A 23,262-nucleotide genomic window follows, 5' to 3' on the forward strand; every position below is an offset into this window, starting at 1 on the left:
GCTTCCGCTTCCTACACGGTGTATTAAAAATAGCATGTCAGTTTGGAAGAAGGCAGGTAAGCATTGCAAAATCCTGATTTTGGATTCAATTTAAATATATATATTTTTTAAACATTCAAAAACATGCAAGATTTTTTGAATTACAGATGGCTTCTTCTGTAATGTTCCTAGATATGTCATCATGGTTATGCTAGTTTTTTTTTCTTAGAAGAGCGTCGGTCGGTATTTTTGAGGACATGACTACAAAAACGCTAGCAGAACCAGGGGCTTGCCAGTGGCGCAGTGTCATTTGGTAGCACTTGCAGCAAGAAGGGTTCTGGGTGTGAATCTCAGTCTGGATTCGTCCATGTTTCTCCCCTTGCATACGTTGGTTCTGCAGTTACTCCGGCTTTCTTCCGCAGTATAAAAACATGACTGCTAGGTTAATTGGCCACTTTAAATTGTCCTTAGACTGTGTGCATGGTTGTTTGTCCTATGATGGACTGACAACCTGTCTATGGCGTACCCCACGTCTTGCCCCCAGAGTGCTGAAGATAGGCAACAACTCCCGTATGTCCCTGCGATCAGGGGCGCAACTACATACTTTCTGAGGTGTATGCGAACATGTCATCAGCGCCCCCGGCCCCAATGACAAAAACTTGGAGAATTTAAATTTAATTAAAGTATCAATTATAATAAATGTGCATATATGTGACTAGATTGCTGCCTACAGGGCAATTAAAACGAATGAAACAAAAACAGGGCAATATTTGATCATTTAACATATAAGTGAGCCAAAGAGCCACTTCTGTTGGCCTGTTTTAGCCCACAGGCAGTGCCCACAGGCAGTCTAGAACTGCCTGTGGGCTGGGCTGTAGGTCTGAGGCTTTTTGTTAGCATGTTTTCTATCATTCTTAGGATACCAGCTCATTCCATCTCCATATCCACCTTGTGTAAATTACAAGCTACTTCTCTCTTTATGTGTGTGTGTATATATATATATATATATATATATATATATATATATATATATATATATATATATATATATGCCGATCGATCGGCTGATCATAATTGGCCGATTTCCGTGAAAAAGTGTATGATCGGTGATCGCCGATCAGTCTCTCTCACCTGCTTCTCATTTCGCAGCCTGCCTGTGCAGCTGGTCTCCTCTTTCCTTCACACTGCGCAAACGCGCAGCAACAAATCTTAAGCGATGTGGTGTGGAACTATAGCACTGAGTGAATGGGGACAAAAATTGAAGCACGTGGGGTGAAGCAGGTCAAAATGCATCAACACAACGAAGCTAATACGACATAAAAACAATGACATTCTTGACGGAGTTTGGCTACATCGATGCTCACTGCAGTAAAAAAGACATATGGAGGATCATATAGCAGGTAAAGCAGCGCACGGCTACAAACACTCACCCGGATTAGCATGACGATCAGAAAGCTAAACAAATAACCCGCAAAATGATTTAAGTCTTCGAGCTGCGATGTAAGACGCTGGTTCTGCTCTCGCTGTTGAACCGCTGCTACGCGCGGTTCAACAGCGCTTCTGGAGCAGAAGCGGCGCTCTGCTACTAGGTGGAGCAGAGTGACTCTCACACCGAACCTCTGTTTAAAGCTGCAGCATCTAACTTTAAAAAATACATTTTACATACGTATTAAAACTTTCGCGGTCCTAACATGAGACAGATAATCTCTGAAAAAATAATTGATCTCCTCCCTGTTCTGCATAATTACTCCGCTCAGTCAGAAACAGCAGTGATCAGCTAGCCGCCATGCTAACAGGAAGTTTTCATTCAGTAACTCAGGATTGTTTATTGTAATGGAACCTGTATTTGCCTTTGAATGTTTTTATACTTGAATTTTTTGGCAATGCTGAGAGGTTTTATTTTGACTCTGCATTATTTAGCCTCTTCGGAGCCTTCATATGTTTTCAGTCTGTTAAAGATAGTGGCAGTACAATTTGCAGAATGCCTGTTTTGTTTTTTTCTTGGAAAAAGTTATTAAAAACAAGTTTTTGTCTAAATTAAGGTGAATTTATGGTTCCTTTTTCCACATAATGTAACCGGTAGTGCTTATGATAAAAATAAAAATAAATTATGCGATCGATATATATATAATATACATAGAGAGCGAGAGGTTGATAGATATATAGATTGATATCGATATATAGATATTATAGATATCTATATATAGATTTATATATATTTATAGAGAGATTCATATATATATAGGTAGATATATATATAAGTAAATATATATATCTACATATAGATTTATATATTTATAGAGATATAGGTTTATATATATATACAAGTGAAAGAGAGATCGATAGTTATACAGATTGATATTGATATGTAGAACTGGCGACCTGTCCAGGGTGTACCCCACCTCTCGCCCGGCACGCCAGCTGGAGATGGGCACCAGCAACCCTCCCGACCCCACTAAGGGACAAGGGTGCAGAAAAATGGAAGGATATATATATATATATATATATATATATATATATATATATATATATATATATATATATTTATATATAGATTTATATATATATAGAGATATAGGTTTATATATATATAAATGAAAGAGAGATCGACAGATGTATAGATTGATATCGATATGTAGATATCTACATATCGATTTATATATACTTATAGAGAGATAGATTTCTATATATATATATATATATATATATATATAATAGATTTATATATATATATAATAGATTTATATTTATATATAATAGATTTATATATGTAAAGGTTTAGACTTCTAAAATTCTCTTTGTTTGTCATTGTTTACATTTTCTTTCTCTAAATCTCCCTTTAATTAATAAATGTGGTTGCCTGATTTTCTGTTTTGAATTAGAAATTTTAATCTCACAATGGTTGAACTTGAGTTCTGATGTTTTTGAACGTGGGGGAAGCCGGAGCACCCGGAGTGAACCCACACCTATACGGGGAGACATTTCCCACCGTGAAATCCTGTCTTTTTAATACTAAAATACCCAATTAATAACGGTAGCTCTTTTTCCAATGAATGCCAATCACCCAAAACACACGTGGCTCCACCCTCCTTTCAAATCTAATATTCACTGCTCAAAAAAATAAAGGGAACACTTTAACATTGAAGTAACACTGAAGTGTTCCCTTTATTTTTTTGAGCAGTATACTCATAGACTGTAAAGTCAGTCTATGCTGACTTTACATCAGCATAGACAGATGTAAAGTCTGTCTATGCTGGACAGACTTTACATCTGTCTTTAAATTGCCGCAGAGGTGTTGGAGTTAAGGCCTTTTTTATTCGTCTCCACAGTGAAATCTTCTTCGTGGGTCTTTCTTCTGGTTCAGACATGATGTTCTCAGCTGACTCTGTTCTACGTTCTTCTGTTATATCATCTTCTATGGAATCTACAGGAGCTTTGCCTGGTAGGTCTTCTGATGGGGTGCAAAGTTTTGTCTCTATTGTGGGGGGGATCTCTGGCATAATCTCTGAATCCAATTTTGGTGTGTTTGCGTTGGGGACTACGTTTTTATCTGTCTCTGTTTCCTGCTGTTGTTTCCCAATCACTGTTTCATTTTTATATATTTCAATTATGATGGTGTCTGTGTCATTTCCGACTGCTTCTGGTGTTGAAACTTCTTGTTCTCCAGTGTTTTCAACAGAAAGGTTTTCATTATTTAATGTCTCCAATTCAGATGCAGCTCTCAATTCTGCCTTTCTCTTCTTCTTCTGTTTATATTTCTTTGCCCTTTTCTTCACTTTTTCATTCCCACTTTGTTGCATGTCAGACATAACAACCTCTTCAGAGATGGGTTGGTGGGTCGAGATTATTGTTTCGATCTTATTAATCTCATTGATGGAGGCAGCCTGATCCTCAACTATTTCTGGTACTAAAACTTCCTGTTCGGTGTTATTTCCAGACACTTGATCGTTGCTAATGTTTTCCATCTCAGACATAGCTCGCATTGCTGCCTTTCTCTTCATCCTCCATTTCGATTTCCTTGATTGTTTTTTTTTCTCTTGCTGGTCCCCATTTGATTGTGGTATGGAGGCCGTCTCTTCTTCGATCACCTGCGGTTGTTTACCGATAACTGTATTATTTGTGTGATTCTTATTTTTAATGGTAGCTGTCATCTCCGTTTGCGTCGAAGCAGATTTGTAGATAGGTTTCTGCTGCGAGGTGTCTTGTGAGTCAGTTTGAATTGCAACAGAAACCATTGACTTCTTCCTTTGTAATTTCCTCGTCAGATCTTTCTGTTGTTTAAGTTTAGCTCTTAGTTTATTATTTAGAGCGAACATTTCATCCAGCTGTTTCATTAAGTTTTTCTGTACCTCGATATATTCAGACTCCTTGGATTTTGAAAGGCATGTACACTTTGTTTCACTTGGAGAGACCACAGTGTTCGTCAAATAGCTTTCCTTTTTCAAGGAAGCTGCCTCGTCATGCTCCTTTTTGGTGACTGGCTCTGGTGTTGAAATCACAGGCTCCTCTTTATTTTCCTGACTACCTTCTTCTGCATTCAGAGAAGTGTCCTGCTTGATAACATTTTCAGCGCTGGACTTAGAGGACTCTTCCTTCTCTGGTGTCTCCTTCAGTTCGGAGATCGATTCCTGTTCGGTAACCAGCGAATTGTCTTCCGTTCCACTACTTTCATCTGCAGTCCTTTGATCAGCAGGGGCATGTTTCTCCACTGAAGAGTCCTGCTGCTCGATATTTTCAGTTGTCTTCTTTAGCTCTTCAGCTTCGCGCAGCGCCCACCAAACTCCAAATGACACCTTCTTCTTCCTACGCTTGGGTATTTTTGGTGGCTGTACTTCCCTCTCGATAATGTTGTCGGATGCGACCTCTTCGGCTCTTGGCTGGTCGGACTGCATTGTAACCTTTGCTTGTACAATGGTTCTAAAATAAATCACTACTAAAACTCTGTAAAGATTTCTCGTTATGTTAGATGTAAATATCCCAAAGAAATATTCACCAAACAAAGTTGAAAATCCTACTGCGAACTGCTGAGTAAATTCTGAAGAGAAACTATCAACAACGGCTGCTAACAGGTTGTGATGAAGGTAGATCGATGTGACAAGCTTATATAATCGCTGGTGATGTCAGAATTCTGCCTTTGGAGTTATATTGTGATGTCACATTGTGATGTCACAATTTCATTTGATATTCAGAGGGCTTGTCTGACAGATTTTTTAACACGGCTGATGCGCGCGCAACCTGACTGCAGAAAGAGTAGGCGGGCTTTTAAACTGTCACTGGTTGCCATAGTTACCCACCATTACCTTGTTGTTTGAGAAGGACTTCGCTGCAGCAAATTAAGCCATACCGCTCAAAAACGCACAATATGTCTATAAATAATTTTAGGATATTATAAGGAAGTGCTGAGAACTACCGTTTTCCACCGAACTAACGTATTTGCCACTTCGGCACAAGCACAGAGAGAAACGTTCAGAGGATAAAAACACTAGACTCTGAGCAAAACTCAGATGTCCCAGCTTTTACTAGCATGTAAACGCACCATATACACAAATCTGGGAGCTTCCCGGAAGCGTGAAATGAGTCTCAAAAATAGTTGTGCTCTCGTAAATGGATTTGTGTGTAAATGCAGTTTTGTGTGTGTGAACCAGGCGATTTGTGTGTACGTTTTCAACATGTATAGGCGTAGGAGAAGGTTTATTTTATTTTTAAGTTTTACAAATCGAGTATTACACACACATATATATTTTTACGCACGCACAAATCCTGTTACGCACGGACAGTGGCGCAACTACACATTATTCAGGTGGATGCGAAAACATAGATCGGCGAAGGAACGTCAGGGTGAAGGAGCGACGCTCACTCGCTCTTCTACTATGGGCTCTTTTAGTGTATGGGAAAACTTCCCTCCAGACGGGGTTTTGGCGCCCCCTCTGGTGCTGTGCCCCTATGCGTTGCATACCCTGCATACCCACTTTTTGCGCCACTGCCTGCGTTGGTAACCAGTACAATGGAAGGATGGATGGGTTGCCAGGGATCACCAACTTTCCAAGTAAGCACTGTGACTTCAGGCAATGCTCTATTTGACTTGAAGCTCATGGTAGTTGTCAAGTTATACCTTGGCAACTACCCTTTGTATGCTATGGCTACTCATAGTGTTGTTAAAATGTTGTCAAATAATTAAATTCTCACCACTGTAAGCATTTCAAACTTGAGTGAATTTTGTGCTGAATTTATCGATGTACATTTTGTGAACTAATGTACCGAAGAGCTGACAAGAGCTTGTTTTTATTGAAGTGAAAACTGCGGGGAAAGAAAGTGTAATTTCTGGATTTATTTTGTAGTCTCAAACACACATTCTCACATGCTGCATTTCATTACTATTCCCTGCAGCATACAAGTTCTCCTGTCCCAGCTCCCTTTCACATGCTCCTACCCTTGTGGATCACAGTGTCATCAGCTGAATCTATAATCCACTCAGACTTTTGGTTGATCTCCTGTGTCAGCATGTCCATCTCTAGAGCAAACAAGAAGGGACTCAAAGCTCACCCCAGGCTTAATTTCACCTCCACCTTCAACCCACCTGTCACTCCTGCCTTGCCTCTCACCACTAACTCACCACAACTGGCTTAGAAAGCATGGTACAAGAAATTCAAAAACCCCTGGATTTAGCAGCCATTTGAAAAAAAACAACAACAAAAAACAATAAAAGGAAGGAGACAAATCTGATGGCAACAAAAAAATAATAATTTACTTTCTTTCACAGTATAAATAACTTCTGAGATTTAAACGTCTTATAGCAGGTATAGCATACTAACAGACCAAAATGTGTTAAACTTTTTAAGTCTTGCTCATATCTTAGTGCCAACAACACATTTAAATGTTATAAATAATTTCATAAGAAACACGTTAATTCCGTTAAAAATATGTTTAAAAATGACTTTAACAAGAGTTAAAGGGACACTTTTTAGTTTTACATCCTTTTAAATTTGCTACAAGGCCTGCGCTGCTTAAGTTTGATGCACTGAAATTGGGACCATAGACATTGAACCTGCTAAACTTGTATTGTATTTTGTGAGAAAGCTTATTGATAAAATAACGTAACCAATATTAATCTACAAAAATATTCAGTTTCAAAATCTATGGGGAAAAAAACCCCCTTTCCTCCATAGTGAGCAATCTTTTTCACACATTTAAATAAGAACATTTGTCTATATTTCTAAGAATTAACATTTACTTATTAATCAAATACAATTACATGTCATCAGATATGTTTATTAGAAATAATTGTATCTTTTTTATTGATTTCCTTTAGCAAAAACCAACAAAAGAAAACCCAAACAACATAGGCTTTTCAGAGGTTACTCCTCATAGAAACTGGAGCGGCATTAAGTTTGAAATTGTTGACTTTTAGACTTCTAATTTCAGCTAAACCAGACAGAGTACATCTTTCCAGCTTCTCACTGTCACCACTCCAGTTTTCAATAAACTCACTGTGATCTTACATCTTTCTACTTCAAGTGATCTGTTATCAATATTGATTTTACAGAACCCCTCTTCAAACAATCACCAACCTGAACTGTTCATACAAGACTGAATGGATCAGTCCAATTATACAATCTGAATGCCAAAGACAAAATCGAGATTCATTGGACGAGGCAATGCTTTTTCAGTGCGGTTTGAACAGTGTGTGTGAATTGCAGGCCCAGGCTCCATTTTACAAGGCAACACCAGGACTGTAAAATGCTAATGTTTTGTTGCGTTTTTGCCTCTCGTTTACACAGAAACAGGGTTTTTGGCTGGACATAAGGCAAAGATTTGACAACAGGAGCCAGAGTGAAGCTTTTTAGAATGCTAATCATGCCCGTATATATACACACTGGAAAAGTTTGGAGACAATGACATCAATAGTGTCATCTTGCGCATTAAGGCCCAATTTTCACCTGCACACTGCACATCATCAATGGCGTACCTCCATCTTCTGTCTTCGCTGCGTCACCTCTTAAGATTATTTTCTTTGTCAAAGTAAAACCTGGCCTTTGTGGAACATTTATGCCTTCAGCGAGAGACTGTATGCGCCAAATGATGCGTTCATCTCTATACATGGCAAAGTTTACGAAAACACGCCTGTTGATCAGAAAGTTCTCACAGCTTCTTCGCCTCCTGCAGGCCTGGAATGCACACTACATCATTTCATCTTCTCCTTGAGCATTTCCATGCCTCTGTTGAGTAAGAGCAATTTCTTTTTTCATTTGCACAGCAGGAAACGGTTTTTGGAAACGTCGTGTAACCAGGGCCTCTAGAGCAGATAAAAGTGGCTCCCATTGTGATCTTCTGCAGCTGCAGCACATCTGCCTCAGGGTTCAACTAAGTTCAGAGATTTTAGTTGGTACATAAATAGAGCTACTGTTGCCAATCTATTGTATTCCATGACTGATCTAAAATATTCAATCTGCAAATGGTTTTGAGTGAAAATCTAAGCAGATTAATAGTTTTTGAAATGCTCAGTCCACCTGAACAAATATGCAGTCAGTCTCTTGGATCCTTTTCTGTATTTTGAACTTCATCAAGTTTCCCTCACCACATTCAGATACCGAAATGTGCTAGAAACTGCTGCCCTGTGATTGGCTGATTTTCAGCAAGCGATCTAAAGTACCTCCTGAGAGCAATTTTATAACCTGAACGCTGACGTTCAAAGCAAATGTCCTGCTCAACTTTTCCTTACATATTGCTAATTAAACTGCAGAAAATGCCTCTTCTCATCCAATGGAAATTTATTACAACAACAAAAAAACAAAAAAAACACTGGAGTATTGCACACTTGTCCTTCACTTTCCTTTTGAACCGGTGTTCATTCCTGAAGCTGTGAGCGGGAGAACACAATGTGTGATTATACTGTATAGAGCTGGTGAGGGGAGTGTGTCAAGGCGTGCATGATGCCACACAATGTGCCTGGAGAGATTGATGTTTTTGTCATCCACCTGCTTCAAAGCTGTAAAGAGCCAGCTGATGCAAACAGAGAAAAAAAAAAAAATAGCAAGGCAGGCTCACAAACAAAAGAGGGAGAACCTCACTGCTCCTTCTTTGCACATCTGTTTTGGAGGAATATCTGATGTTTCTGACGCGCACTGGGCTCGAATGAGCACTGAATCTGAGTCTTGCGCCTGGGAGTGGGTAAGTGCTGAATGCCCTCTTTTCTTTTTAGAAAATAAGTCTTTTTGTGATTATTGTTTTTTTTTTTTTTAAAGGGTTTATCTCTTTTATGATGCATCGGCACAGCGGCAGCAGGGGGACTGCGGCTCCCTCACTTTTTCTTTCTCTCTCTCTCGCCGTGGCTCGCCTTGTTCTTTCTCGCCACTGAGAGAAAAGCTGCAGCCGTGCAGATCGGCCGGCTTTAATGGCATTCCGGTTGTTACAGGGGGGGAAAAAAAAAAAAAGGGCGTCAAATTGAAGCGCGAGAGGCGAGCAGAGGGGCAGATGCGTGCGGTCGGTCGGTCGGTGAGCTCTCTGCCGTCCTCTCTCCTCGCCGTCTGCCTCTTTGTCTGACCCGCCGCTCTGCCTTCCGCCGCCTCCGGTGCCGGGCTCCGTCTGCGGGAGGAGTGATCTATGGTGCTTTGTTTATCACTGGCCATGGTCACTTCTCTGGAACGCAATTGGCTGGAACCACGCCGTGTGGGTCCTGCTCCCGTCGTCTCTGCCTCTCTCTCTCTCTTTCTCTCTCTCTCTTTCCCCCGCTCTCTCTATGAAGGAAGACACAAGCCAAGGGTGCCTTGTCCGACGTGGCTTTTAAAAAAAAAAATATATATATATATATCGTTCTTTATTTCTTTTATTCACGCTGTTGGGTGTTTTTTTTTTTTTTTTTTTTTTTTTTTTTTTGCATGTGTCTGAATAATAATAGGCCACATTGTTCCCCTGCACTGCCGGTTGATTGACTGTCCTGACAGCAGAAGAATTTATGCATGTCCATCATCTTGTGTTTTGTTCTTTTATTTTGTTGATTTAAAAATCATATTTTAGTTTCTAAGTAAACATATGAGGGCTTAGAGCTTTTATACTCATGCCACTTTAAAGACGTATTCTTTTACCAGGAAGAATTTTTATTTTATTATCAGTTTGTCATTTTTGTGACTTTTTCCCTGCTTATTAAGCCATTTTTAGTCCTATAGTTGGACATAAGTGCTGTTCTGCATTTATGAGGGGTCTCCATTTAGGCACAAATTGGCCAAAGCTTTCCAACTTGTCCTTGTTTGGACAGATTGGGTGTTTCCGTGTGTTAGTGGGTCTTTTTATGAAGTCTTGGCCCTACAGGATTACAGGCCTCACATATAGGTTTGGCCTGCCTGCTGTATGACACGAGTTGATGGGATTACAGGATGGGGTGGTGTCTGTCCTGTCTGGCTCTATTAGTGTGGGGTAGTTTCATTCTTCAGTTTACAAACAGCTTTATTTTAAGGCGGCTGCCTTAAAATTGTATTTGCACTACGACACAGTACGTGACTCGGGGCATTTTCTGAAATGGAGCAAAAAAAAAAAAGCAGCTTTATTTTTTATTTGAAGAAATCTTTTAGGGCTCATGCTAGCTTCTGTCAGACATTACACCTCAAATACCTGAATCTCTAAAGTATGTGTTCAGAATTTATGGTAGCATGTAATTTGTTGATGTTTTCTTATCATTTATTTTACAGTGTGTTTAGAATTATTTGTGTTTTATGTTTAGTAACATTTGATTTCTCATGTTGGGCTTCATTCTTCTTATCTTAATGTTACATTTGATTAGTTTATGATTTTTTAATCTACTTACGTTTATGCCTCTGGGTTAATTTGACATTTATGCTCTGTGTTATATTTCCTTAATGTTGCATTTGTTTATATTGTACTTGTAACTCTTAATTAAGGTTATATTTAACTTTTTAATGTATTCATTACTTTTGTTTACATTTCATTACATTTAATTTATATGTTTTTTTACAGTTGGCTCTTAGATTTAATTTTATTCTTTGATTTGAATGTTGTCTGTGATTTAATATTAGATTTGTTTTCTTTGTTGGGTGTGAACTTTGACCTGTTGGTTGTTCATAAGTTGAGAGCTCTTAAATCCAAATGAAATAACCAGATTCCTGACGATTTATGTGTTTTTCATAGAATAATAACTCCAATGGTACCTCAGGAGAGACCATTTACGGCCCCAAATTTGAGAGGCAGGATAATTTGTGTGTATTATTTTGACTCTGCTGCCTTGTCAGGAGGAGCGGAGCCTCAAGCTTCCTGCAGGAAGATCAATACATGTAGTGAGTGCGTGTACGTTTGTCTCTTCTGTTTCTTCTAACCTCCTCCTTGCATCCAGCGCTTTATTTTAATCACCTCAGGAGCCGTCCATGCAACGCCTCAGTGTGCTCTTAGTTAAATCAGTGATGGCCAAATCTATTGATACCATGCAGGCAGTTTTCATGATCTAAGCCGGGAGGAAAACAAACGCAGAGATGCGGATGCAGCGCAAGTCTACTTGAGCTGATTAGTGTGTGAAGTGTGCTTGTTAGGCATACTGTGAAGTGTGCTCGTTATATATCCAGCCCTCACGCTTGATTACCGCCCGCACTTGACAAACCGACGGCTGCGTGCCGAGACACTGCTGGGATGAGATGTGTCCGGCGACTAATGGAAATATTAGTGGCTTCTGTTTTGAAAACATGATATTCAAAGGGAAATTAGCTAAAATTTAACTAAGCACACAAGCAGTTTTAAATACCACACTTAATACCTTCCAGTAATCTTTATGTGTGTTTTTTTTATTTTTTTATCTGCTTCGTTTATCTCCATCTATTTTTCTTCACCCTTTTCCCACATTCTTGCATTTGGCAGTTAAAGTAGTGCCAGCTGAATATGTTTTTCCATATGCTGTATTATTGGACATGCTTCTTTGTCTTGCATTCGCCTCAACAGAAATCCCTCAGTAATTGTGTGATTGCATGTAACGCCAGATTGAAAATGCAATGTGAAAAATTTGGGGGAGGGTGAAAAAGCCCGCTGTGATTCTCCATCTGGTCTACGCAGCATTGGAATGGACCATCCTCCTTTTGCCTTTACCATGCCAGCGCTCGGAATAAAGCTTCACTTCAGAGGATCAATTCTTGTATTATTGAAGTCGGTCTCGGCAGCGCAGGCTAATATATTCCACATTGATCCCCACCAAACCTTCTACCCAAAAACCTTTATTACCATCCCTTCCAGGGAGGCTCGTGTTTAAAAAGTCGTGTTGGGCAGAGAGAGAGAGAGAAAAGATTTTACAAAGTGACTGTAGGACAAATAAGCCCATAAACTTAAGTATTCACATTTCAGTGGGAAGGAAAGAAAAGGGGAGAATAAGGAGTCGGAGTAGCCAGCAGGCGGTTTGAATATCATTAGCGGCTTTGCAGGGAAAAATTGAAATCATAAGCACACGGAAAGTAGCTGGTAATTAAAACTGTCTCGCAGAAGCAAGGTTTTTATACCTGCTCGGGAAAAGGGAATGCAAGTGTTTCTTCCAGGGATGTAGATCCTGAAGCTGCACAAATTTCTGCTGTTTGACATGAAGCAGATCATATGAGAGTGTTTTTTTTAACCCTTATCATGAGACTGCGTGTTGATTTGTTGCTTTGTTTGTAACTTCAGCTCTTTGGTCTGCAGGTGATGTTTGCCACGAATGCTCAAAATGGGAGTAATGTGTGTATTCATGAAGCCCAAAAAAAAGAAAAAAACAACAACACACAAACAAACACGTTTCTGCTAAACGTGTCTTGATTTATGCGGCTCGTGCACGAGCCACGCACACCTTGGTTTAAAAATCAAACCCTGAAGCCCGTGTGCCGGCCGCTTATTGAAGAAATTTGCGCCGGTGAAGCCAGTAGTTGAGGACATTAATGATCTGGAGCCACTGGGGTCTGGTGCTCTGCGCCCACAGGCTATCTGCTCGATCCCCAATCGATAGCTTTTTATTAAAATTGTTTGTGAGGCAACACAAATCCATATTGTTTTGCCTCGGACTAGGAGGCCATGTGAAATACGTTTGTGCGTATTTATATATTTTTTTCCAGATGAGAGCAGAAAATGATTGGTTGATATGCATGAAGTAAAAGAAAGGGGTGGGGGGGGAACTGCAGCGGTGGTTTGGCATTATTGGAATATCCATTTCAGCATTGATTTTCATAAGAGATGCATTTGTGATCATCTTATTTTCTCTTCCCTCAACTGCGTTGAATTACATATCATATTATCCCTGGTATTAAGGCAAAATTAATAACACAAGTAATTATAATACTTATGTCTAATGATACGCTGCGAGGGGCCCTATTGATTCAGTCGAGATGCATCGGGGGGAAATGGCTTGGAGCTTTGCCTGACGACAGGCGCTGCCAGCATGGAGCGGGAAAAGAAAGATCTGCAGCAGCATGAGATGCACACGCGTCGTCACTTCAGGCTTTAAATCCAGAAGTCAGGAGAAGACAGAGGAGACTTTATAACTTTCACTCTCATGTTTTTATTTTATTTATTTTCTTTCATCAAGCACACTCATAAAACTTCCATGTCATACTCTATTGCTGGTTCTCTCAAAAAGCACAACACGTTCATGACGTCAGCTGATCACATCCTCAACGTCTCTGTGGCAATGACAAGCTGATTTCTTTGCAACAAACTTGATAAGTAACCTGACAGAAGAAATGGTAGAATCTTGTACACTTAAAAATTTTTACATTAACATAATATCAATCTAGATATTTATATGGTATTGGTCATTTATACAATGTCATATTGTGGTCAAGAGCCACAAATGTTAGATTCTAATGCTTACCCCAATGAGGAATTATTTACATGTGTTATTTAACTCAAATTAAATCAAGAAATGTATTAAAACTAATGATTTACTGACACCTAAAATGTACTTATATATATATATTTTTTTTTTCATTTTTTCTGCGTTACTTCATTTAATGCTATTTTAATAGAAAAGCAATTGTTTTAAATTTCCATTTTTGCAACTTTTTTTTGTTTAAAGACGTGATGACTCGCTTCTCTTAAGCTGCCATCTTGGATTTTTATTTTAAATAGCATGCGTCACCTGTAGTACTTAGACCTCCCATGTGAGGGCATAAAACAAGAACTGGATTCAATACAGCAGGTTTTTGTGGAAAGTACCCATATCAAAATGCATAGATTTATTCTATCTGCATCAGTTTTTGGCTGTTTTACTAAAGTTAACGCTAGGCATTACATTTTCCCGAATTTTGATCATATTTCTAACTTTAGCGATAAATGAAATAAGATAAATTTAGAAAGAAACCAACCGCACTACTCTTCAAATCTAGTAAAAACAAAAGAGTAATGCTTTCATGAACATGAACGTACTCATTGTAACCTGTTGGCTGACTTTCTTTTCATTTTGTCATTACTGTGTGGGTATGCTTCTAGGTTTTCTTTGTTGCTTGTTCTCGTTAGTCTGGAAAGCTAAAGTTTTTTTCTTTGTGTTTCTAGTACCATGACTGGCCTTATTAGTGATATATAACAACCAGACATGATTTGAGCCCTGATCAAAGAATACAATGTGAACCTGATTTGTTCTTGCAGGAAGATGTGAGAATATAAAAATCACTCTGTTTTAAGGCACAGTCCAGACATAGTTAGCAATTTTACCGGGGCACATGCTGCAGGATATATCTTCTGTGGCCCGATAATGTTTCCAAATCAAATTTGCATAGTTGCAACAAAACTCGTAAAACCCCACGTTAACAGATTATATTATAAAAAAATCTGACTACCTCGAAAGAAAACCTAAAGGATTTAGTAAGGAATCGTGCCCAGAACTGCTTGTACTTGTTGAATTGCATTGTGAAGCCAGGCTACACTATAGACCTATTCATATAAAAAATATCTATTTTAACTCTAAATGTGACTCAGATTTTTAGAGATTATCCTTTAAACCAGGGATTTAGATCATAAATCCAGTTCTAAGACAGGTAAAGTTTATTTTAGATGTTTTGAACTTTTCCTTCAGATATTGTCCCAGTGCAGCTTTATGTCTAAAAACAAGGTGAACTTTCCGTCAAGTTTCCACCTTATTAGACATAAAAAAAGGTAATTCTCAGTATCTCTTTGCATTGCTTCGCCCATTAATCAACTGTTTGTTGCTTCATTACGCTTTGAAAGACATGCAGAGCTGTTGGCTTTGAGGTGAGAGGCCTGTGGCCTGCAGTGGCGTGTTCTCACCAAAAGAGGGCAACATGGTGTCAGAATTGTCCATCCCCTCACCCGCTTTACAGTATACCACCCTCAAAGCGACTGCTGCTACCTCCCTCTGTTAGTTCAGGGCTCGAGGTGTGTGTGACTGTGTGTGTGTGCGTCTGGTGTAAGTAACTGCACATTTTCTGTTACGCCGGAAACGGCTCTCGTGGCTCCGTCAATCACCAACCCCGGACTAAACGAAGATGACCACCAGGTAGAGGCCACTGAGTGGACAAAGTTCAAGGTGTCATCAAACTTCAAAAGAGCAAAATTAAAAAGAAAATATGTTTAGGAGTTTGGGGGGTGAAATTAAATAAGCCACTTCCTGCCGTTCGATCCCATCCCGCAGACGTGGTTTGATGTTTGATGCTTTGGGCCCTCCGACAGGTGGAAAGCCTCTCGCAGAGCTACGATTTTTAGTTTTCTCCGTCTTTTCATTCAGTCTGTAACTATTTTCTCCTTCTGTCTGGTGATAAACACGACGGCGGACGTTTATTGAGATCATCAGGAGCAGTAATAGATCTCTCTCTGTGACACCTTTCGCCATCCCTTGTTTTTGGTCTGTGCAGCCCATTTGTTCTGTGATGTGACAGCGTTGATGATAGGATGACAGATGTGTTACCATGCTCACACCCAAACTCCCCCTCACCTCCTTCCCTGTCCCCCTTCCTCTCGCACCAATACAGTTTGGGAGTCGAGCGCAGAGAGCACAGCTGCATCGCTCACCTCCCCTCCTGGAAGCCTTTTCTCCTGTCCTCCCCTCTGGAGGAAGGAGCGATAGGCCTCTTTGGCACACCGCTGCCTCTTTGTTCCCTGCCAGGTTGCCTGCATGGTCAGCTGTAGTATAAGCACCGTCCAGCAGAGGTCTACAAGTCCTGTTAGTCCCCGCAGTGTGGGGTGGATGGGGTGGATGGGGGGAGGTCACAAGGTCTTTTACTTTTTCACTAACAGTAGCTAGTTCTTATTACTAAAAATATAATTGGCTTTACATGCAGCTGCACTGTTGAGGCAGCGACTCTGGTACATATTACTTTAATACTGGCTGTAGACTTTAACTACGCCAGACATGGTGCAGAAACTTGGATGTAAAATCTATTAAATTAACTTCATGTTAAAAAAAAAATAAAAAATTGCGGTTTAAATGTAGGAATGCTGCTGTTCTGACCAGGAGGTCAGACTGCACTCAAAGTCTGGTTCCAGGCTGTTGGGGGCCATAAACAGAATTCGATTTGGGGGCCCTCCAACTACCTTCAGTCGCCACTAAGAACAATCATCCATGTTCATAAACTGCTATGATCCCACTGAGCAATAATCCAAATTTTTATGTTGAGGCTGCAGATATTTCTCATGTTGTCATGAGTTAATGTAAATATGCTGTAAAGTCTTTATGTAAACCCAAATATTTCACTAATGTTTAGGCCAAACAGTTTTACCCTTTTAAGCTGATTTGAGCATCTCACAAGATCAAGTATGTTTTCAAAAGAACCTTAAACAAATTCTGTTAATTATTGATAAATGGCAGGAAGCAGAAATCCAAACGAAGCTGCTTTCATCCTCTCTGTGATCACTTTGTTGGTTTAAAATATGTCTGAACATGTATAAGTACTTCACAGACATCAAAACTGAACTTGAATATATTTGAATTGAAAGGGAAGCGTTTTTCAACTTATAAATCCACTGACAAACATTTAAACAAGTAAAACAAGCAGGAGTTGAACTGAATTTGTTTTTGAAACCTTAATGACTTTTACTTGTAATGAATCCAAATTGAATTTTGTTTCACATCTGCCTCGGAGATATTCTGCCAGCGCTGCGTCATCTCAGTCATCTTAGTTAGAAGTGTCAGCTCTTGCTCAAGAAATAATTGAATTCGGTCTCTTCTTAAATAGACAGAGGCCAATTTCAAGTCACAGATCATGATCTAGGTGTGGACCATGATTTCTGCAGAATGTTAAATAGACTTTTTCCACACATCGATATTATTACTGGCTGCAGTGTGGAAATGTTGTTAGCTACTTGGCAGCAAGAGAGTCCTCGGTTTGAATCCTGTCTTTAGCCTTTCTGCATGGAGTTTGTCTGCTTCTGTCAGTGCAATGGGTGGATTCTGTGTTCTCCAGCTGGTTTATTAAAAAACCCTTAAAGCGGTGGTATTACGTAAAACAGACTTTTGATCTTTATATCATGTTATGATGTTATTCACTCATGAAGAACATATATACCGTGTTGCTTTGGTTCCTTTTGTGTATGTTTGAGGAATCCTTGAGTCTTCCATGGCAACCATTCAGGGGTCCCTAAACACTTGTTCTCACCAAGCGCCGCCTATTTTCACAACGCTGCTCCTCCCACAGCTCCTTCAGACTAGCGGCAGCAGCAATTAGCAAACACCCAGTGGAACGGCACATCTGCTAAGCTCATCATACGAACGACTTCTATTTTAAAATGCTCCCCTCCTTCTTTCCCCAAGGCTAATATTTGTTAGGCTATAGGATAGAAATGATCTAACAGAACAGAATGCATCTTTCTGTTATAACTTTTTTTTTTTATCAAAAAAGTTATACAATGTTTTGATAAAAATGTTAGAACTTATCAAAATCATTTTAGGAAAAGCTAATATTTCTTCCCATTGTTGACACAGTTTGAACCTTTTGTTTGCTGATGTAGGAAAGTTAAGGTATGAAAGGTATTTTTAGCAATAATATATTCCATGAAGGTATCGTAATTAATATAACATTTAAAAATCAAAGATCACATAATTTGTTCTGCAAGAAATTCATATTTGTAAACTTAACATGAGTGACACTTCCAGTGTAATAACTAGTGATGAATAGCACTGATATTGGAGAAGTTCAGAAGCATTTCTTTCTGAAAACAGAAACAGCAACACTTTTTCACTAGTAAATAATGAGTGTTCAATATCTCACTCCATCAGTAACTAAAACTAAATCCTTCTTTGCATTCTCCCATTTCTATTCATTCTTATTTGTGCTGACTATCATTCGTTGTTCTTGTTTGGAGCACACAGGACACAGAAACTGATCAGTTGTGGTGACTTACATTTTGTGGCATGAGCTGTTCATGTATCACATGTTTTAGCTCTCCTACCTGTTTCCAGGGTGATGCAGAGACTTTGCTTTGGTCAGTTTTGGGATTGCTGTTTGTTCTCTTCGAGATGGGACGTTGTTTTGAACGAGGCCCTGGTTCTGCAACTAACTGTGGATTGATGCATTTCTGCTCAACACAGAAAAAAAAATGAAACACTATATCAGATGGATTAATGTAAAATAAATGTATTTAATAGAGGTTAACTGTAAGAAAACACCTGCAACATTTGTGTAAATATCACACTCTTAAGCTGATCAATGTTCAACTATTTGTCATTAATTGTAGCCCTGCAGGCGAATCACACAATAAAAAACAAAAAACAAAAAAAAAAACCCCTGATAATTTCACATCAGTACTTGGAGGAATAAAATACAGTACTTTTTATTTTTACATCACTGTCCGTCAAACACTTCTGTTTTTTTCCCATACAAACATAAACCAGGGGCCTTTCGACCCAAAACAAACTCGTTAAAGATGGACTCCTGCTGTTATTGCTGACATTTTGTCACACGGACATTTAGACGTGCTGAAGTCTTCATTCTGTCTGCCCATCAGGCGCTACACATTTGGCCTGTGTGCATATTTATTGCTGTTGTCTTTATTGTAGAACATTTTGTTAATTGATTATCACATGCATTGGCCTTATCACCGTACTGTTATTTTGTAAATGAATATTCAGGAGCGATTCCTCCCCTGTCTGCCTCTGTAGTGCGTTATTTGTGGACAAAATGTGCAAACACTGGGAACAACAAGGCGGATTACTTTTCTGCCTGACTGCCTAATTACATTTTTTGTGCTCACACCTATACAGTACAGAGACGCAGCGTGTATTTATTCATACTGGAGGAATAAATTCACGCACTCTCCGCCGGCTGCGATCTCCTGCCAGGCATTTGTCTGTGAAGTGGTCCTGTCTCTGTTCTGTCTCCTCTACTATGGAAGGCCAAAACCCTCACAATCAAGAACAAATGCAGAAACATATACATTTGTCAATGCAGTAATTTCTTGGAAAAATCATTTCAAAAGATGAGTTTACGTAATTTTGCATCAATTGAATTGCAGCATAAATTAATATTAATGTTTGATAATCCTTTATTTTTGAACCATTTTGATTTGTTTTGTTGAATGAAGTAGAATTTTGTCTCGATTCTTGAAATATAAATTCTCCCTCTTCATTTTTCCTATTTTAAACTTAACTAGAAATAATTAAGTTCATTTATGACCAATAAGAAAAAAACAAGTCAGTGAGAAGCATGAAGATCCGCCTCTCTCACACCTCCCCTCCCCGCTGCGCTTTTGGGAATGCAAAATCTGAAGACAGGAATGGGAAAAGAAAACATAGAAACAAAGGTGCATGTGGAAATAAAGAGAATATAAAGGAGGAAATATTAGAGAGAGAGATAAAATGCATGAAATAAATAAATCAAAATTAGGAAAATAAATGCATGAAGATGAATGCATCAATACTTCTAAACATTAAAGAAACAAGAAAAAGAGAAATAGTAAAATAAATTAAAGCAGCAGTTAAATGAGCCCATGAAGACAGGAATAAAAATAATCACTAAAATATGAACAATATATGCAAATCTTTATCATTTAAAGTAGGATCAATAAGTGAAGCAAATATTTAATTGGCATGCAAAATTTGCATGCCAGATACTTGTAGCTTTAATTAAAAAAAATATATATATATATATTTCATGCTTTAGTATATTGTTAGTTAGAAATTAAAACATCGGTATCAATTTTCTATCAATCTAAAATTATTTAAAGTGATTATCTTTGTTTTGTTTGCTGCTAAATAAATGTGTATTACTTAGCTATTTATTAACTCCGGTATTTATTCTCAATCAGGACAGGTTTGGTCCTCCATATTCTACAGACAACTGGCTGGGTGTAAAACGGTAAGAAAGGAGAAAAAGAAGAAGTGTAATTGTTCCCGTCTCATGCATACACCCCTCCCTCCAAAAAAAAAAAAAAAAATCCCCTGCCTGGTGGCTCATCCTCTGTGTGATCAATTTGACTTGTTTACATTTACGCACCGCCGCCATGTTTGCGAGGAGACCTTGTCAGGTGGAGAAAGGGATGGAAGAGGGAAAAGGAGAAGATGGGCCGGCAGGTGGGGAAGGAGTGGTGAGGGATGGAGAGACAGAAGAGGGCTGACAGACAGAGGATGGGGAGAGGGAGTGATTTATCTGCGACATCCTGGTCTTCATGTATGTAGATGCCTTGTGAAGTTTGCAGCGTGTTCACGCGGCTTGTAATGCGCCGTGCACCCGTGACTCAGAGGGAAACGAAAAACACCTCGACGTGCACGGTTAGTCTGCAGCAGATAATGGCGCTTGGCAGTACATGCTCCGCTTTAATTTTACCATAATGACAACGAGAGGGGGCAAAATGATACTTTAAAGAGCAGAGGGACAGTGGAGGCAAAAAAAAGGAGGGTGGTGAAAAAGTGTAAAAAAGTGAAGAGAAGGGGAGAGAGAGAGAGAAGCTGTGAAGGTGATTAGTTGTACTGGCAGATCTTGGCGGTGGAGGAGGTTGGAACACTAATCCTTGCTTTGGTTGGAGACATTTTCGCGCAGTAGGTCCCTTCTTTCCGCCCCCTCTCAATTTTAAGCCCCGTGTCAAGCTCAAGCCCTTCTTTTCCAGCACTCACTTGCTCTCATTTCCTCTGCCTTCTGGCAAGCCCTGCTATTTATAAGAAAAAAATCATTTTTCTTCTTCTTTCCTCTCCCTCTCTTTCTCCTTTAATTCTTCTCTGGCGTGTTTGATTTTCTGCCCTGCTTAGAAAAGGTGCCCAGATGAGTGGCAGCCGGCCAGGGCTCGTTTCTTTGCGCTCCCCTCTTCCACATGTGGCTTTTAGCAGAGGTCGTCTAAACCCCACACGCATGATTTACATTGGAAAACATGGGATAGCAGCTCTTTTTGTCAAAATATCTGATTAATAGCAATAGGAAAACAGTCAGAACAGAAGATTAGTCAAAAATTACTCCCGGTTGGCGTCAACGTAGCAAGCAAAGGCAGTGCACAAAGAGCCACCCTAAATCTGAAGTGACTTAACATTCTCCCTTGATGAAGCCACGTCACCAAATCAGTGTCCAGTGTTGCTGCTTCAGGACTTTGTGGGGGCGGTTTGTCCTCCCTCCGCCTTATGCATGAAGCTGAAGGCTCCCTGAGGCCAGACTTTTCTCACAACCACTTTTCTTCAAAACCCAACATGGCTGCCACACTCAGAAATATTTTTTGGACTTCTGGTAGTTTAATCTGTTAAACACATGGTGCTGTTTATTAAGAATTTATGCCTCTTTGAGCAGAACCAGATCTTGTTGGTCCAGGAAATAACCATTGGCAGAAGTGGTGGGATACGTTTTGGATCAAAATTAGTTTCTTAAGTGATGATGCAAATTATTTCTAGACCCAGACTTCAACGAGACATCTTTCTGGGAACTATTACGTCTTATTTGACCATTTATGTTATCAGAAATGCGCATTCAGATGCAGCTGGCTTTTTTTTATGGTGGTGGGTTCAGACATTTTTTTGAGCATCCAGCCACTCATTTGAAATTAAATGTTTTCCCTCAGAATACGTTGCGTATCAAACAAACACGACACGCGTTCTGCTGCGCTTCTCCCCTTGTGCTTGTTCTCAGTCTCGCTCATTTGAATGACATAGGAGGCTCTTGTGTGTAGATCTGCAAGAAAAAATGAAAATAAATACTCCTTTGGAAGAGCCAACCAGTAAATTCGCTTATGAAATTCACAAGGTCAACCTCTGTTGGCGAAACAGCTTCTACAGTGTCTGAAAGCACTTAAAATGGGTCCCGCTGGTTTTCCAACTCGCAACTGAAACATGGCTGTGTGAGGCGTGATGTCATTTCCAGATCTGAGTTCTGACATCTGTGGTTTATGAAAGGCTCCAAAAAACCGGCTCTAGAGAGGAAATTTGACTTTTACCATTTCTTTCAAAGTACTTTGGACATAGTTGAGTTTTTATTCAAACAAATGATATACTTTATCTAAACATCTGATCAATAGTAATAGCAAGACTGTGTACATGCAGTCTGAACAGAGTGAAGGTAAGAATGATTCCTAATAAAGGTCAAGCCTTTGAGAAAAAGCAGTGACCGAAGTATTTCCATAACCAATTGAAACAAGACACAATAGTCAGAAAATGAAATTTAAAAAATAAAATCTCTTCGGAGCGTTACCTGAACAAATGAAATATCATTGTTTCCTCATAATTCATACATTGTTTGTTTTAGTCATGTATTAGTTCTATTTTCCAAATCAAAAAAGGTAATATCATCCTTTCTCTCATCAAGAGTAAATGGACTATTTCTCATGCGCGAAGGAGGAAAGCTGTGTGCTACACCAGATATCGCAGTTTCCTTAGCTAATAAAAGAAGCACCATCACAACTTCCCCCACCAGAGGGCAGAAGACAAGTATAAAAACTAGATAAATCAGATTTTTCAGGAAAAGTTTATTAAAGATGTAGCGATCTCAATTTTTTTCCTGCCTTTTTCTCCCACTGCAACAACAGATGTTAACTTCAGACAATTTCTGCCTGCACATTGACGCAACATTTCCGTCGAAAAACGGTAGCTGACCATTTTGGTTGAATATTGACTTGCAGCCGATTTGCATCACAAGTGTTGCTGTGACAATAAGCCATAGATTTGTTTTCCACGATGACACAATCTATCCAGTGTTTTATTTGATTGTTTTGACTGGATTTTAATTGAAAGCATCTTATTCTGCTCTCTTATTGTAATCAGCATCCCTTCTTTTGTGTAATCTGTTCAGCTATCACAGGAAAAGAAAATATACTGAACCCTGTTAATACAGCAAGATAAATAATCATAGAACTTTTTTCACCTTTAATTTGATCTGTAGCTTGTAAAATGTAATTTAAACCATGTGGTTGCAT

At 39.2% G+C, this 23,262-nt stretch overlaps 1 long non-coding RNA gene across 4 annotated transcripts in view; it reads left to right on the plus strand.

Annotated features, from left to right (window-relative positions):
* The first annotated feature begins 41 nt into the window (after positions 1-41).
* Positions 42-23,262, plus strand: part of LOC103477299 (uncharacterized) — a 120,626-nt gene continuing 97,405 nt past the window's right edge. Inside the window, exons 1-2 of one of the 4 annotated variants that reach the window (XR_014091299.1) lie at positions 42-56; positions 3,309-3,421. This is a non-coding gene — a long non-coding RNA (uncharacterized LOC103477299). Of the gene's footprint in view, positions 57-3,295; positions 3,422-8,800; positions 9,148-9,443; positions 9,468-23,262 lie in introns of those variants that run through there. The other 3 variants (XR_014091298.1, XR_535617.3, XR_014091300.1) reach the window with 3 other exon arrangements.

Source organism: Poecilia reticulata, chromosome 15 (assembly GCF_904066995.2).
Source record: "Poecilia reticulata chromosome 15, P_reticulata-male-v2, whole genome shotgun sequence".
NCBI classification, from domain to species: Eukaryota; Metazoa; Chordata; class Actinopteri; order Cyprinodontiformes; family Poeciliidae; genus Poecilia; species Poecilia reticulata.